The sequence below is a fragment of the Pinus tabuliformis genome, chromosome 5_2 (genome assembly GCF_031772625.1).
Source record: "Pinus tabuliformis cultivar Carrire ecotype Pingquan chromosome 5_2, CPIR1, whole genome shotgun sequence".
Taxonomy (NCBI): Eukaryota; Viridiplantae; Streptophyta; class Pinopsida; order Pinales; family Pinaceae; genus Pinus; species Pinus tabuliformis.
The window spans coordinates 352,146,834-352,161,805 of NC_142306.1; positions in this window are offsets into that span (position 1 = coordinate 352,146,834).

Here is a 14,972-nt window from a genome sequence, read left to right on the forward strand (position 1 = left end):
CAATTCATGTCAAGAACTCTCTTCCCTTTTAGGCTCTCTCCCTTTGTTTTTACCCCTGTGGGCCTCTATGTTCCTTCTCAACTCTTATTCACTATTTTTCCCACTTGTCTTCATCTGCCTTATCTTTTTCCGACATTCCTCTAAAATTGTTTAACTACCCTCTTTCCTCCACGACTTGCACAACAACCCATCCCTTGACAATGCAACCCACATTGCTCTTAATTTCTCTATCCTTTTCTTTGCTTGTGGTTGGGCTAGTGGACGCTTGGGCCAGTCCTTCCATTTCATTTGGATTCAATGTGTAGTCAACACCTTAATTGTTTTCCATCAATGAGATTTGTTATTAAGTAACAACTATTTCCTCAAGCAACCCCCACCCCCTCTCTTCCTCAAGAAGTGGAATCTGTGTCACTTTCTTAGCTATTTCAAATGATTACAATTATATGCAAGAGGGAAAATTTTTGACCAAGGGATATGAAAATCCCTTCCCTTTTGAGGGGAACACCATCGTTAGTGTTTAACCCACTTAAACAAAAGAACAAACATAGCTGATATGGATATTTATATACACAACTTTGTACAACATTTACATTGCATTTACAATTTGTTTCACTCATTCAGACAAGAAAGGATATGTTTCCCTCATTATATTAGCCATTCTTCATGTGGATTCCTCAGCCCCAAAGTGCCTCCACTACACCTTGATCTGGTCTATTGCTTGGTGTCATAGCATGAGTTATCTCTGATCTAAGATGCATAAAGGTTTTGATTGGAACTATCCCTCTAGTTCCACTTGTATCATAGACCAATAAATTACATGATTAACATCTTGTACATATCTTTAAGCGATGAAACATGGAAAACACAACATGCTTTCACCAATGGTGGCAGGGCAATCTATACGCTATAGGTCCTATCCTTTTAAGTACTTCGAAAGGCCCACAAAGTCGTGGTTCCAACTTGGCACATGACCCAATCTTTAAGGAAATTTTCTTAGGTTTAATCTACAAATAGACATGTTCCCAAAATTGGAAGTCTTTATGCATCTTGCATTCATCTAAATAGTTTTTCTTCCTGTCTTGTTCCACCTTCAAATTTTGTTTGATCACCTTCATTTGTTTCTCCATTTTTTTAACATATCAAGCCCAACAAGGACCATGTTCGGTGGATCACTCTAGCTGATAGGAGTATTGCAACTCCTTCCATAAAGTGCCTCAAATGGGCTCATCTTTAGATATTCTTGGTTCCCATTGTTGTATGCAGATGCTACAAGTGGAAGGTACCCTTCCCACTTCTTTGACTGGTGCATCACATACATTCTCAACATGTCTTCGAGGATTCTATTTGTCCTCTCTATTTTTTCATATGTTTGTAGGTGATATGTTGTACTAAATTTCAACTCAGTCCCCAAACCTGCAAAGAGCTCCTTCCAAAACTTGCATTGAACTTGGCATCCCTATCACAAATAATCTTCTTGGTGGATTTGACTGCAACAAAATGAGCGACCTTGCTCAACTTGTCAATCGCCACCATAATGGTGTCATATTGTTTTGAATTCCTTGGAAAACCAATAATTAATTCCATTGAGATCACTTACCACTTCCATTCTGAAATGGGAATGGGTTGCAACAGTCCTATTGGATGTTTGCATCCAACCTTCACTTGTTGGTGATCTATGCATCTGTCAATAAAATTAGCCACTTCCTTCTTTAAATTAGGACAATGATCAAACTTTTTGATGGCACTGAGAGTCTTTTGGTATCCTAGGTGGCCAAAGTATGGATTAGCATGTAATTATCTCATGATAAGCCTCTTCAAGTCATTATCATTTGGCAAATAATTTCTATTTTTGAATCACACTATGCCATCAGCTCAAAGATGATATTCTTCATTCTTTCCACCTTCATTATCCTGTTTCAATTTTTATTTTATCCATTGATACTCCTCATCATTATGACCAACACTTTTACTCTTTCCTTCAAGATCAATCCAATAAAAACTCATGGTTGCCAAATGATTTCATTGCACCCTCCTGTTGAGTGTATATACTACCTTGTTCTCCTTTCCCTTTATATATCTAATTTCAAAATCAAATTCACTAAGCATGGCTAGCCACCTTGCTTGCCTTGAATTTATCTTGGGTTGTTCAAATAAATACTTTAGTCCTCCATGATCAGTCATGAGGGTGAATGCATGAAAATGGGTTACATTTTTTGGCAAACACACAAGTTGGGAGGGAAAAAAAGCAACTTGATCGAGTGTTTGAGGGATTATAGCTCTGATCTCTATAATTAGAACCTGCACTATCAAATAACACAAGCCAATGATCCACTGAATATATTTAGCATCATCTAAACACTTTATTCAATAGATCAACATGGTATTGAAATATATGAAACCATAATGTCATATATAGGAAAACAAAGAACTCTCTGCATTAATGGAAATGGAGTGAGTTACAACCAAAAATAGGTGTTGATCTTGTAGAAGAGCTCTTCCAAGTCGACTTATCCTTTCCTTGTCACAAAGTGAACCTCTAATCACCTAATGAATGGAATGATATCTATCACGTCAACAACATAAGGGTAGAATCACTCTCCAAAATCTGACCCCTTACATATGGATGAGAGTAAATATATAGGTGAAGGAGGTAGTTCATGATTCTTATCCTTTTACTAATCTGGGTTTGAGATCCACTCTTGATGGGAGGATGATCTCAAGGGATAAGGGATGAAAAATACAAGGTAGGATAGTATAGGATTCAATATTTTTATATAAGGTAAATGGTTACAATAGATCCCGGAAGCTTCTGGAAGAGGATGTTTCAGGATTCTTGTTTTCCCAAATTTATAGAATCAACGCACCCCCAACATTGAGTAACCTGCTAGTGATCAATGCAGGTGCAAAGTAGGGAAACCTGGCAGTCAACGCTGGCCAGTAAGGGGCCAAGGTGCATTGGTCCTTAAAATGAATGAAATAAGCTACTTTCAGGTAAAAACTAAGGGTTTAGAAAGATTCATGCTTAGGGAGTTTTGTAGGGAGGATGAAAAAGTGTTCAAAGGATGTGAATGATCCTATTTGTAGGCCTATTAACTATATGTGACAAAATGGCCTATAGCAGATTCCCCCCAAAGCGCAAAGTCAGAAATGGCAGTTGATGAATGAAGTGCTTTAGCTTGTGACAAGTTGGGATCAAGAACAACCGATGAGATCATCATTCGTTACAATACATTTACATCATGATATATTTGTTGAGGGAGGCATGCCCATACTCATCACATAAGCTAACATTACATGTACAATGATCAAAAGACACATCCACAGATGAAAAATGGTGGACCCATGACTAGATGACTATATGTATGATCATAACCATCATATATTTTGATCTTGTATTACTCCTGAAATCACATCCCAGATGCATGAAACTAGATCTGGGGTCTTCTACCTCGTTCACATGACCAACCAATTTACAAGTATAACCATGTGAACCAATGAGTTGGAGTTGAATATGGTAGACACCATATGATTACCGACCAATGATGTAAGTCATTAACAAACGCGAGAGAAATCACTGATGATGTTAATGGCTCTCAAGGTACTCTAGTACAATCAATATGGTGTGAATAAATGAGTTGATGTCGAACACCACACAAAATATTTTTGTCAAAGGCCAATGATGTAAACCTATCTTTGAGCGCAAGGAAAATTTCCATTGACGTATGAAAGAACCAAGGTACCAAGATATGTTTCTAAGTCAATTCCTGGATAATGAGTTGATGTCAACAGGAAGCGACCCATGTTATATACCTAGGGGGGATAATATGGGGTACCAAGGGAGGTACCCAAGGTAATAATGTAATAATGGGATGGGCCATAGTAATAAATAAGGTGGTTAACCCATGTCATGTAAGGGACCACAAGTAGTTAATAATAATGTAATGGGCCCATGGTATTAGTTGATGGTATGAGGAAACCATGGTAATGATGCATGGTATTGTATGTATGAGGCCTATATAAAGGCTAGAGACTCCTCATATGAAGATGAAGTGAAGTATTATTGTATGAACAAGCATATGGCTTGTGGAGTGCTCTCCTTCCTTAAGGAGTGAATGTATGGTGTTGCCCTACCATAAGGGTTTTGATCAATAAAGTGAAGCATTTCTATCTATTTCTATCTTGTTATTTCTTGGGTTTAGTCTATTATCATAATATCTTTGGTATCAGATCTACAACAATTGGTATCGGAGCACTTTCTTGGGCAAACTGTGGAGATTTTTTTTTTTAGGGATTTTTGGGTGGCGAAATTGCAGATCAGATCTGTACGTTTTGGTTCCAGATCTACAGAATATAATTACAGATCTGTATTCCTTGTGAAAAAATACCCAAATTCAAAAAAAAAATCAGTTGAATCGGAGTCCGGATGAAGGAGATATCACTGATTTAAAAATCAGTGGGGTTGTAGACAATTTTCAGGGCAGCGAGTTTTGTGGCGCAGATCTAGAAGTCCTGGTGCCAGATCTGTAAGATCTAATTGTAGATCTGGAATCCTTGTGACAAAACACCTGATGTCAAAAAAACAATCAGGCGAATCGGAGCCCAGATGAGGAAGATATCGTTGATTTAAAATCAGCTCTTTTTTCAGAAATTTTGGGTGACGACGGGAAAGTTGCAGCGCAGATCTGAAATTCTAGTGTCTGAATCAGGATTTCTATCACATGGGTAGATGCAGAATGGTTGTTCCATTTCTAAAAACAGGTTATAATAGAGATTCTGAGCAATATTGACGAAATTGTGGCCATTTCAAATTTTCGCCAAGTTTTTTCAAAACCCTCTTCATGGCTTCTAGCAAGGCTCTATTATTTACAGGAAATGATAATGGTCCTACTATTGAAGAATACATAAAACAAGAAAAGTCAGCATCGGAAAAAAATTGGAGGAATTCATTGTGGTTTGGTTTCGCAGATGAGGCTTACAAATGGTATCTCTCACTTGATAACAAACAGTTGACCAAACTCTCAGATGCAGAATTTGAAAAAGTCCTTTTAGACAAATGGTCTCGTGCTAGAAAAAAGGAGAATGAGCCACGTAAAGGGTTATTTCCTACTGGTATATCTTTCTTGCAGGTTCATGGATTGATTCAGAAAGAGAAAATCATTGTTTCTATCAATCCTAGTTGTCAACATAATTTTATCAGTGTTAATTTGGCAAAAAAATTGCAAGTCCCAACAAAACAAATTGAACATACACAGGTTGATAATGAGGATGTTCAAGTGTACAAGGATTTGAAGATTTATATGGATAAATATGTGTTGCATAGTGATTTTTATGCTTCAGAGATGGATAATATGGAGGTTGTTTTCGGATATCCTTGGATGGAATCCGTGGGTACTATCAATATTAATGTGCAGAAGAAATTCCTGAAGCTATGGTATAAAAAGAAGAAAATTACATTACAGGATATTTCCATCCATAAACAGGTAGAGCACATGGAGGCTGAAGCAGAAGATGCTCAAGGGACTGACATATCAGATGATGAGCCTTTGATGATCGACAATCAAACACAAACTTTATTCATGAGTCATATAAAGAAGAGGAAGAAATGCTACTCGTCAATACCTCTTTATTTTTTAACAGGCTTGAGGAGGATAACATATGCTTGATATGTAATTTGATCCTTCAGATGAATCCGTCTAAGAATATTTAATGAACCCAAAGAAGGAGTGGTCTGGTCCCATCAGGAAGTATGAGTCCATCACTATTTGATGCTTTAACAAATCCGATGAATGTATAACTCGACATCTTTTTCATGTTTAGAGAGTTTGAAAAAGAGGCGAAAAAGAAAACTCTAGATGTTCCTTTTTGTAGATTATAGTTCGTTAGGTCAAAAAAGGTAGAAAATAATACCCAAGATAACCTCTTAGCCATGTTAGACTAAGGTATTCCTTTTTGGTAAGTAGTCTATCTTAGTCCAGAAAAGGGTTAAACTTATACTGGGTAGACTTCCTTTCATTTACTTTAACGAGTTCAAAAAGACAAGTGCTCAATAATATTTTCATATTTTGGGAGTCTGAAAAGAGTTGAAAGAGGACTCCAAGGGGTTCCTTTTTTGTGAGTTTACGGAGCCCGAAAAAGTGAAAAAAGTGTGCTCCTCATTCAAAATAATTTGTTCAAAACATGATAAAATCCATCAAAGAGTTGTCGAGAACATCACAAAAAGGATTAAAAATACACGTTTCATGGTAAAAATGGGTTGTAACTAGGTAAAAACATTAAATATTAATAAAATAATGGAATAAATAACCATTAATATCCAAAATGACTATTCATATTTACCATTTAACATTTACCTTCAACAGTGAGAGTTATGAGTATTTTTTTCCCACAATCTCTTACAACTGATTGAGCCCAATCCAGTGGATTGTTGCAAGCATTGTCACTTCCATGTAAGAGATAAGACCTTTCTATTTCAATTCATGGTCCCTTCTGGTTTTTTCATTCAATTTTTAGGCATTTTTGAGGGCCTTGGGGTTTAAAGAACTTTCCCTAGTGTTACAGGGAAAAGTGTCTATGCAGAACTGCTAATCCCACTAAGGTGTGGTAGCTACCTTAGAAACAAACGAAGTAAAACTACTTTCGTTTTCCTTTATGAAAGATAGATGAGAGAAGAATAAAGGATACCAACCTCTATCTTGCGCTTGGTTCCTTGCTCGATTCCTCTCTCTTCTGATAGTCCTTTGCTACTTGCTTTCTTGTATGCCCAGCTTCACAGAGTATCTGTAGAATCAAAGTAGCATAACACTATACGAGAACATGGATCTATTATCATAAACAATCTAGGATCATATGTAAATTGACCATACAAATGCACAAAACATAGATTACACAAGAGTATGGAGGAAAACTTGAATAGCTTTATTGATAATCAAGAAAGAGCCAAGAGAGTTACAACTAGTTGTTCTGACCCAGCATCATCCTCTTAGCAAGTAAGCCCTTCTTCACCTCATGCAAAGCTTAGATCACCCAACACTATGATGTTGCCTCAAGAAACCAACAACAATTCCTTACAAGATGCAAAATTCCAGCCTCTGGATCTCTGGGATGAGGGATCCATATATAGATATCTGTAAGGGAGATGAGTCAGCTTGTGATTTGATTAGTGTCTTCCCTCTAATAGTTCTTGCTTCCACTTGGAGATTGATGATCTCTTACTCATCCTTGGTCGAATTCAGAAAGGCAAGTGTCACAGGAGAAGTTTTTGGAAGATTCCATGCTTCTCCACCTCGCGGATTGACACTGCCATTTGTCTCTTCTCACCCATCGTACCCCATATAAGGCCTTTTTGAAATGCAACGCACCCACTGAGTGTACTTAGGTGAGATGCAACGCACTTTTCCTATGGAGCAGGTGAAATGATCCTGTTTTGACCAGTTCTGAGTGGTTTTTCATGGAGAACTTCTGGGAGAAGCTGTAATCAGTTGACCTTGTTCCTTTAGGGGTTGGAACAACACTTTTAGGGACTTAGGAGCCCTTGGTTTATGGACATTTCATGCTTGGGGTTGCAGTGCCCAAAAATTTCTATAACAGTTGCCCTCTAAAGCATGAGGTCGTTAATATTTTTTGATGTCGGGTGAAATGCTTTATCATGAGGATTTGAAGTTCTTTCATGCTGGGAGGAGACCTGTAATAAGATATAATACAATACATTATCTTCATAATATTTTCATGATCTAGTTGAGGCGGGCATTCCCATGCTCAGCTTTATAAATTCATTTTCATGTACATAGGACAGACAATCGTCTGAGTGTAGACCGATGATTCTGGTAGAGCCATCATCCCTTTGATTGGATGATTATCTGTGCAGCAATGATGTACATTTGATGTCTTTATTTTCCTGAATATATATCGCAGCCCGGATGGATGAAACTAGATCCGGGGTCTTCAATCTCATTCGATCTTCACTAAAAGTACAAGGTGATCCATGTGAGAGATGTTCTGGAGTCGAACATGGAAAGACATCGCCTGATTACCAGCCAATGATGTAAGGTGTTAACAGGCGCAAGAGGAATCACCGATAATGATAATGACCCTCAAGGTACTACAGTACACTTCATGTGGTGTGAATAAAGGACTTGGTGTCGAACACCACGCAAAATATTTCGGTCGAAGGCCATTGATGTAAACCTGTCACCGGAAGTGAGAAACTTGCCATTGAGGCATGCAAGCTTCAAAGTACTGAAAGGGGTGTCCCTAGATCGACTTCTTGGATAATGAGCTGATGTCGACAAGAAGCGATCTGTCATAGGAGGGCCTTAATGAATCCCACATCAATGACACAGAACGGAGCAAATGATTTTAATGGAGGTGAAAACGGTCTGGTGATATAAGGTTCAGGGTGGCGGTCATGAAAGAATGGAGCGTAAATGTATTGCAGCGGGTGAGACACAGGTGAATTCTCTGAGTGACTTCTCTTGAACATATTGGTGACACTGCCATGATGGATTGGTAGCATTAACCCCAAATGTGGATGGTGTGATGTGACCATGGTGATGTGACCGGTGAATGAAACAACCCAACTCAACTTGGATGCGAAGTGAAAGTGTCATGTTCAAGAGCGACTTGCTACCAACAAAGTTTCTTCAAGTTTTCTTCCCAATTTTTCCCCAGTCATTGCTGACCAGTACCTCTTTATTTTTGTCAAGCTTAAGGAGGATAACATAGGCTTGTTCTATAATTTTCCCTTCGGGCAAACCCATCGCTATGTTTTAACGAGCCTAGCGATAGTGAAACTCGTTCTTGTCTTCTATGGACAAGTTTGTTGCTATTAGGTTTTAACGAGTTTAATGACAAAGATAACTCGGTCCTTTTCAATTTTAGAGAGTCTGAAAAGGGACGTAAAGGAAACTCCAAAAATCCTTTTCGTCATCTAATCCCTTAAGCCCGAAAAAATATAAAACAATACAGAAGGGATGAATTTTCGATACTTTTAACGAGCCGAACAAAACAAGCGCTCGATCTTTTTGTGTAATAATCCCTCAGGTCCAAAAAGATTAAAATCTAAAGGAGGGATAGCACTTCCGGTCCCTTTAACGAGTTGGAGAGGCTAATGGCTCGGAAATCTTTTCATATTTTACGAGTCAGTTGAAAAGAGCTTAAAGGAGACTCGTCTTTGAGGAATGAGCGATAAAATTGGGTAGCAGCTCATTCCAGGTAAGGTTTGGAATTTTCCAATCACGGCAGTGTTACAAGGATGGCTAGCAGGATCACTCTTCACAGCTGTTCCTCAAAAGGGGTAAACAATCAAATGGAGGTGAATGATCGGCCAATACAGAGTGGAGGTGATGATGGGAACACGACCAAGGCTTTAAAGGCTGAAGTACTACATTCACGATGGTTATTTACCGAGAATTGGTTCATTTTTTATTGAGCTTAAATGCTGGGGGAAACATTTTCTCATTGCTTATGTTTATTTTTTAACGAGCATGAAGTCCGCGTTAAAACTGCTCGATTAATCCAGTCGTATAATAAGGATGTCTCATATATAACACGACAAATTTTCAAATCTTTGCCCCACATCCTTTCTTTATGCAAGTTAGGAAACGACCAATCCTACGAGTTTAAAGGGTTAGAGGACCTGCAAATTTAAATAAATGGTCGCTCTTCGCTTGCACGCCAAAAGGTCTGCATGCCCCCAGGTATAAAATAGAGTTTCAAGGTCACCTTCTATTCTACCGACAAGACATTCGTTTTATCGGGAAAGGCCTACCTCTTTCAGGTTACCAAAGATTGTTTTATCTGTCCTGCAAACAAAACACTTCTTCGGTGATGCCTACCGAAATAGACAAAGGCGAGTGGTGCAGACACCTCCACCCACATAACTTTGACAAGGGAATCTTATTCCAGTCTAATCCCATTTTCCTAAACGGACGGGTGTGTCAGACTAGTCATATATCCCTTGCGGAAACCTACCCTATACCTGAAGTTTCCCTGCCGAAGCAGACCAGGGTGCATGCCCCCTGGGTTTCGGTCATGTCCCCTGAATCACTCGCGCTCATTAGGTGGATGGACTGGGGATTGATGAGACATTCCTTGCGTGAAAAGACCATTTAGGGATGGTATATGACTATTTGCTATGTGTGAACCGGGAAATTAAAGCTGGTCTACGAGCTTGACCACTCTTCCTTCGTGCGGAAAACACATTACTCTAAAGAGTGATGAGATAATGGCTCCCATGCAATAAATATAGTCTCGTCCAAGGAGTAGATTATAATCCAGGGGTCCTTGGACTACCATTACGTTGATGTGAATAGTTTTCCCTCTCAATGTTATGGACACATTGGGAAGGATCCCTAATGGTCGACTGGTTCCTTTGTCAAAGCCTGTTAGATTTCTCATCTCAGGAAAAAGCGATGTCCAACCAAGCGCTTTCCAAGAAGTCGAGGAAAGGATACTCACAGAAGCCCCTTCATCTATGACGGTACTGGCCATAACCATTCTATATACTTGAGCAATGATTCAGAATGGTACAGTAGCTGGTAAACGGGGTCTGCCTAGCTGATTCCAGTCGAAGGAAACAACTAGGTTGCTTGGAGGTGAGACCAAATAGACGGCTGGGTACGACTCTGACGAACTTCTTTCCTGCGGTAAAGGAATGGGTAAATTGCCCCCATGTTCATCGGAGTCTGTGCTTATGAAAAGAATTTGGACGGTGTCATCCTTGTTCTCTTCGGTGACTGTATCATCTGAAGATGGAACCTCTGAAGGCAAGACCCGGTCAACTGTCGCCTCGACCTTTTGACTTTCATCTGGTATGGGTTCAGATGGTTTATCTTCAATGATAGATGCTTCGACTGACCACCTCGGTGGGTCAGCCAGATTTTCAACTAGCGACGGACTTGGCAAGAGTTTCTTATATCCAGGAGGAAGTCGTAACGGTGAAACCAGACGATCGTCCAAAACTCTTTTAGCCTCGTCTAAGAGTGGACAATGGTGGACGGTGTGATCGCCTTCACACAGTTTACAAGGAAATTTGCACTTTCCTTTTTGTCTAGGGACTTCACTTTCACTAGTCGACGGTGTGTTTTCAACATGATTATCAGAGGTTGATGACACCGGGTTGTGCAAACGAGGAGACCAGTCCCTTAATATCCGAGGGATGCAGGGACAATCTTTATGATAGTGATCCCCTTTGCAAATGACACATGGAGATTTAGGCCTGGTCGGTGCAGTGTGTGGATTTTCATTAAACGACTCTTGGTTGACCCTTTCACCTTTGGCTCCTTCTTCTTCTTCTCTTTCTTCTTCTTTTCATTCTTCTTCTTCGATACTTGATTTTTGGCTTTACCAGCCCCATCAAGCGAAGAGGAAGGAGGAGAGGAAGAATTGGATGAAGTAGAGGGTTGGGGGGTAACTCTGGAATTGTCTAGTTGCTGACTCGATTGTTCAGGAATCGCGGTATTCTGAATGACGGAGGTTGAGAAAAGCCATACGGGCAAGCCAATCGTCAATCCTGGAAGTGACAATGTGGCCATGTGGGGTGCACCAACATCTCCCCAAGAGGAGAAAGGACTAGGATTTCCTCTAAGGGGAACTCCTTGGTTGGTAGACTCCATTTTCTCAACCTAAGACCAACGTAGGAAAGGTGACGATTATTCCATTTAAAATAAATTTTAGACGCTTTGACACAACTTGTTTTTTCAATTTTAAAGAGTTGAGAAAAAATAAAAGATGACTCTAGTCGCCTTCGATTTTTAATGAGCCTGAAGTGACAAGTGCTCAGATGGACCTTTTCCGTTAAGGAGTCTGAAAAGAAATGAAAGGGACTACTCTAGAAATCTAGGCAGAGGGATTACCAAACCAATCGCAAAACTGCAGAATACTTTTTATGGTATGGCAGTCAATCTTCCTGAATGCTATGTTCAGTGCATTGTGATCGATAGGGCGGCAGAAATGGCTTCCTAAGGATGAAGGATTAAGCCTATTGTGGTCTCCCAAAATATACTCGACGGTACGTGGGAGCACAAGTCCGTACTAGCACTTATCGTCTCAAAGTGGAGGAATCACCCAACCAACAGTGAGAACAACAGTTACCAGGCTTTACGACGCCGGAATACGTCTCTAGCCTAGACTTCTAGATGTTGTGCGTTAGGTTCCAAAGCATTGTTAGATTCATTAAATTTATTTTATAGTTGATCTTGCTTAAGAAATTTGCCTTTCAGGTTCACCGCATGATGTAGATGTACAATTCCTAAAATGCAATCTAAGATGATAAACAGTCTTTTATCTTCTTTGTGCAATGAAAATCCTAGCTACTAAGGAAAGAAAGACAGAATTATTTCAACAAAGAGCAAAGAGCACACACTATATGCACTGTCCTAAATCAAACCAATCAAACAGTCTAAATGCAAATGCACATGCATGTATTTTTTTTCAGCCTTCTTAATATGTGAATGATAAAAAGAAAGCTAATGCGCAAATTTGAATTACTTTTCAAGCGACAATTACTAACAAGTTTCTTTTCAAAATCAAAATGAAGACAATGACAACACTTTGTGATTTGGAAATGAAGACTTTCTTTCAACACTAGAAAAACTACTAATTCAGATCAAATACAACAGTAACAGGGTAATCGACTATCAAGAGCAATCAGACTCTCTTCTATGACTGAAAACGACACTTGCGACACTTCCAAATCAAGAAATGACAGTACAATTACGTTACTTTTTTGAAAAGGAGAACTGAAAATGACTCAACAAATACACAAAAACACTTACAGTTCTTTGCACAATGGAGGCGGAATAACAGCAAGGAAAGGGGTTTCAAACAAAGGTGTACTGACTACAGGCAGCAAAATTCTTGAATAGATCTGAAGAGAGTGAACAGAAACCAAAATTCAGGAACAATGCCTAGTCTGATCAGCACACCTGTAACACAGTGAATTTGAAATGCGGCGCACCTACTACACTCGGGAAGTGCGCTGAATTTCAGATTCACAGAACAGGGAGTGCGTTGGGCCAGGGACGAGACTTTGCTTGGGTTCCGGGTCGCAGTTTGCAGTTCAGTTCAGGGATTTTGGCTGAGCAAGTGGTAATCAGTAAATCAACAACAGGGGTAGATCTAAGGAGGTTACTAGAGCCACCACAAGGGCAATTAGAGAGTTCATAAATCAGTTGTTTAATTCATAAACAAAACCCGGAGATTGACTGAAGTGGAATTTATCTACTTTGCATTTGCATAGCAAATGCAGTTCGAAAGCTACCTGGCTCAACTTCAGGCTCCGTCTGTAAGTTTATAAAGTAAACAAATGTAGATAAACAAACAACCTAGTCAGTCCCCAGTGGAGACGCCATTTTGTTACATGGAAAAGTGTCTATGCAGAACTGCTAATCCCACTAAGGTGTGGTAGCTACCTTAGAAACAAAAAAAGTAAAACTACTTTCGTTTTCCATTATGAAAGATAGATGAGAGAAGAATAAAGGAGACCAACCTTTGTCTTGCGCTTGGTTCCTTGCTCGATTCCTCTCTCTTCTAATAGTCCTTTGCTACTTGCTTTCTTGTATACCCAACTTCACAGAGTACCTGTAGAATCAAAGTAGCATAACACTATACGAAAACATGGATCTATTATCATAAACAATCTAGGATCAGATGTAAATTGACCATACAAATGCACAAAACATAGATTACACAAGAGTATGGAGGAAAACTTGAATAGCTTTATTGATAATCAAGAAAGAGCCAAGAGAGTTACAACCAGTTGTTCTGACCCAGCATCATCCTCTCAGCAAGTAAGCCCTTCTTCACCTCATGCAAAGCTTAGATCACCCAACACTATGATGTTGCCTCAAGAAACTAACTACAATTCCTTACAAGATACAAAATTCCTTACAAGATAGATATCTGTAAGGGAGATGAGTCAGCTTGTGATTTGATTAGTGTCTTCCCTCTGATAGTTCTTGCTTCCACTTGGAGATTCATGATCTCTTACTCATCCTTGGTCGAATTCAGAAAGGAAAGTGTCACAGGAGAAGTTTCTGAAAGATTCCATGCTTCTCCACCTCGCGGATTGACACTGCCATTTGTCTCTTCTCGCCCATCGCACCCCATAGAAGGGATTTTTGAAATGCAACGCACCCACTGAGTGTACTTAGGTGAGATGCAACGCACTTTGCCTATGGAGCAGGTGAAATGATCCTGTTTTGACCAGTTCTGAGTGGTTTTTCATGGAGAACTTCTGGGAGAAGCTGTAATCAGTTGACCTTGTTCCTTTAGGGGTTGGAACAACACTTTTAGGGACTTAGGAGCCCTTGGTTTATGGACATTTCATGCTTGGGGTTGCAGTGCCCAGAAATGTCTATAACACCTAGGACCAGCACAGGTCTAGATGGTCGAAAGGTGCATTGCACCTAAGTGACAATATATTTCAGGGTAAGGGTGCAACACACTATCTCTACTAATGGGGGTGCATTGGGCACAAATATAAAATATGTTTTCCAATTTCCCTTCAAAAATTTTGAGTTTCCTTGCATGGAAAGGATCCTAATGAGTCTCTTCTTGATGTTTCATGTCTTCATTAGCACAAAATGGCCTTTATCTAGAGAGAAAGATAACATGCAGAACAAGATTTGACTGCATCTAATATTCCTTCTACATGCCATAGTAGGCAGGCGAGACAAGAGGGTGTCGTGTGTGTTGGGGAGTCATGCAATGTGTGACGAGCACATCGGGTGAACGGGCGGATGACCCGAATGACTCGAACGACCCACAACAAAGGTGCGAAGAAAAAGTTTAAGTGTTGCATGAACCGTGTGATCAGTTTATATGAGGAGGATGAGTTATGGACATGACGACATGGGGTGGAACGGATGGGCCGACCCATGACGAGATGGAGGGTTGCGACCCTTGGTTGGCACACATGTTATGGTGGATAAAAGTATGTGTTGGATGCGTTGTGGAGGATCATGAAGCAAGTC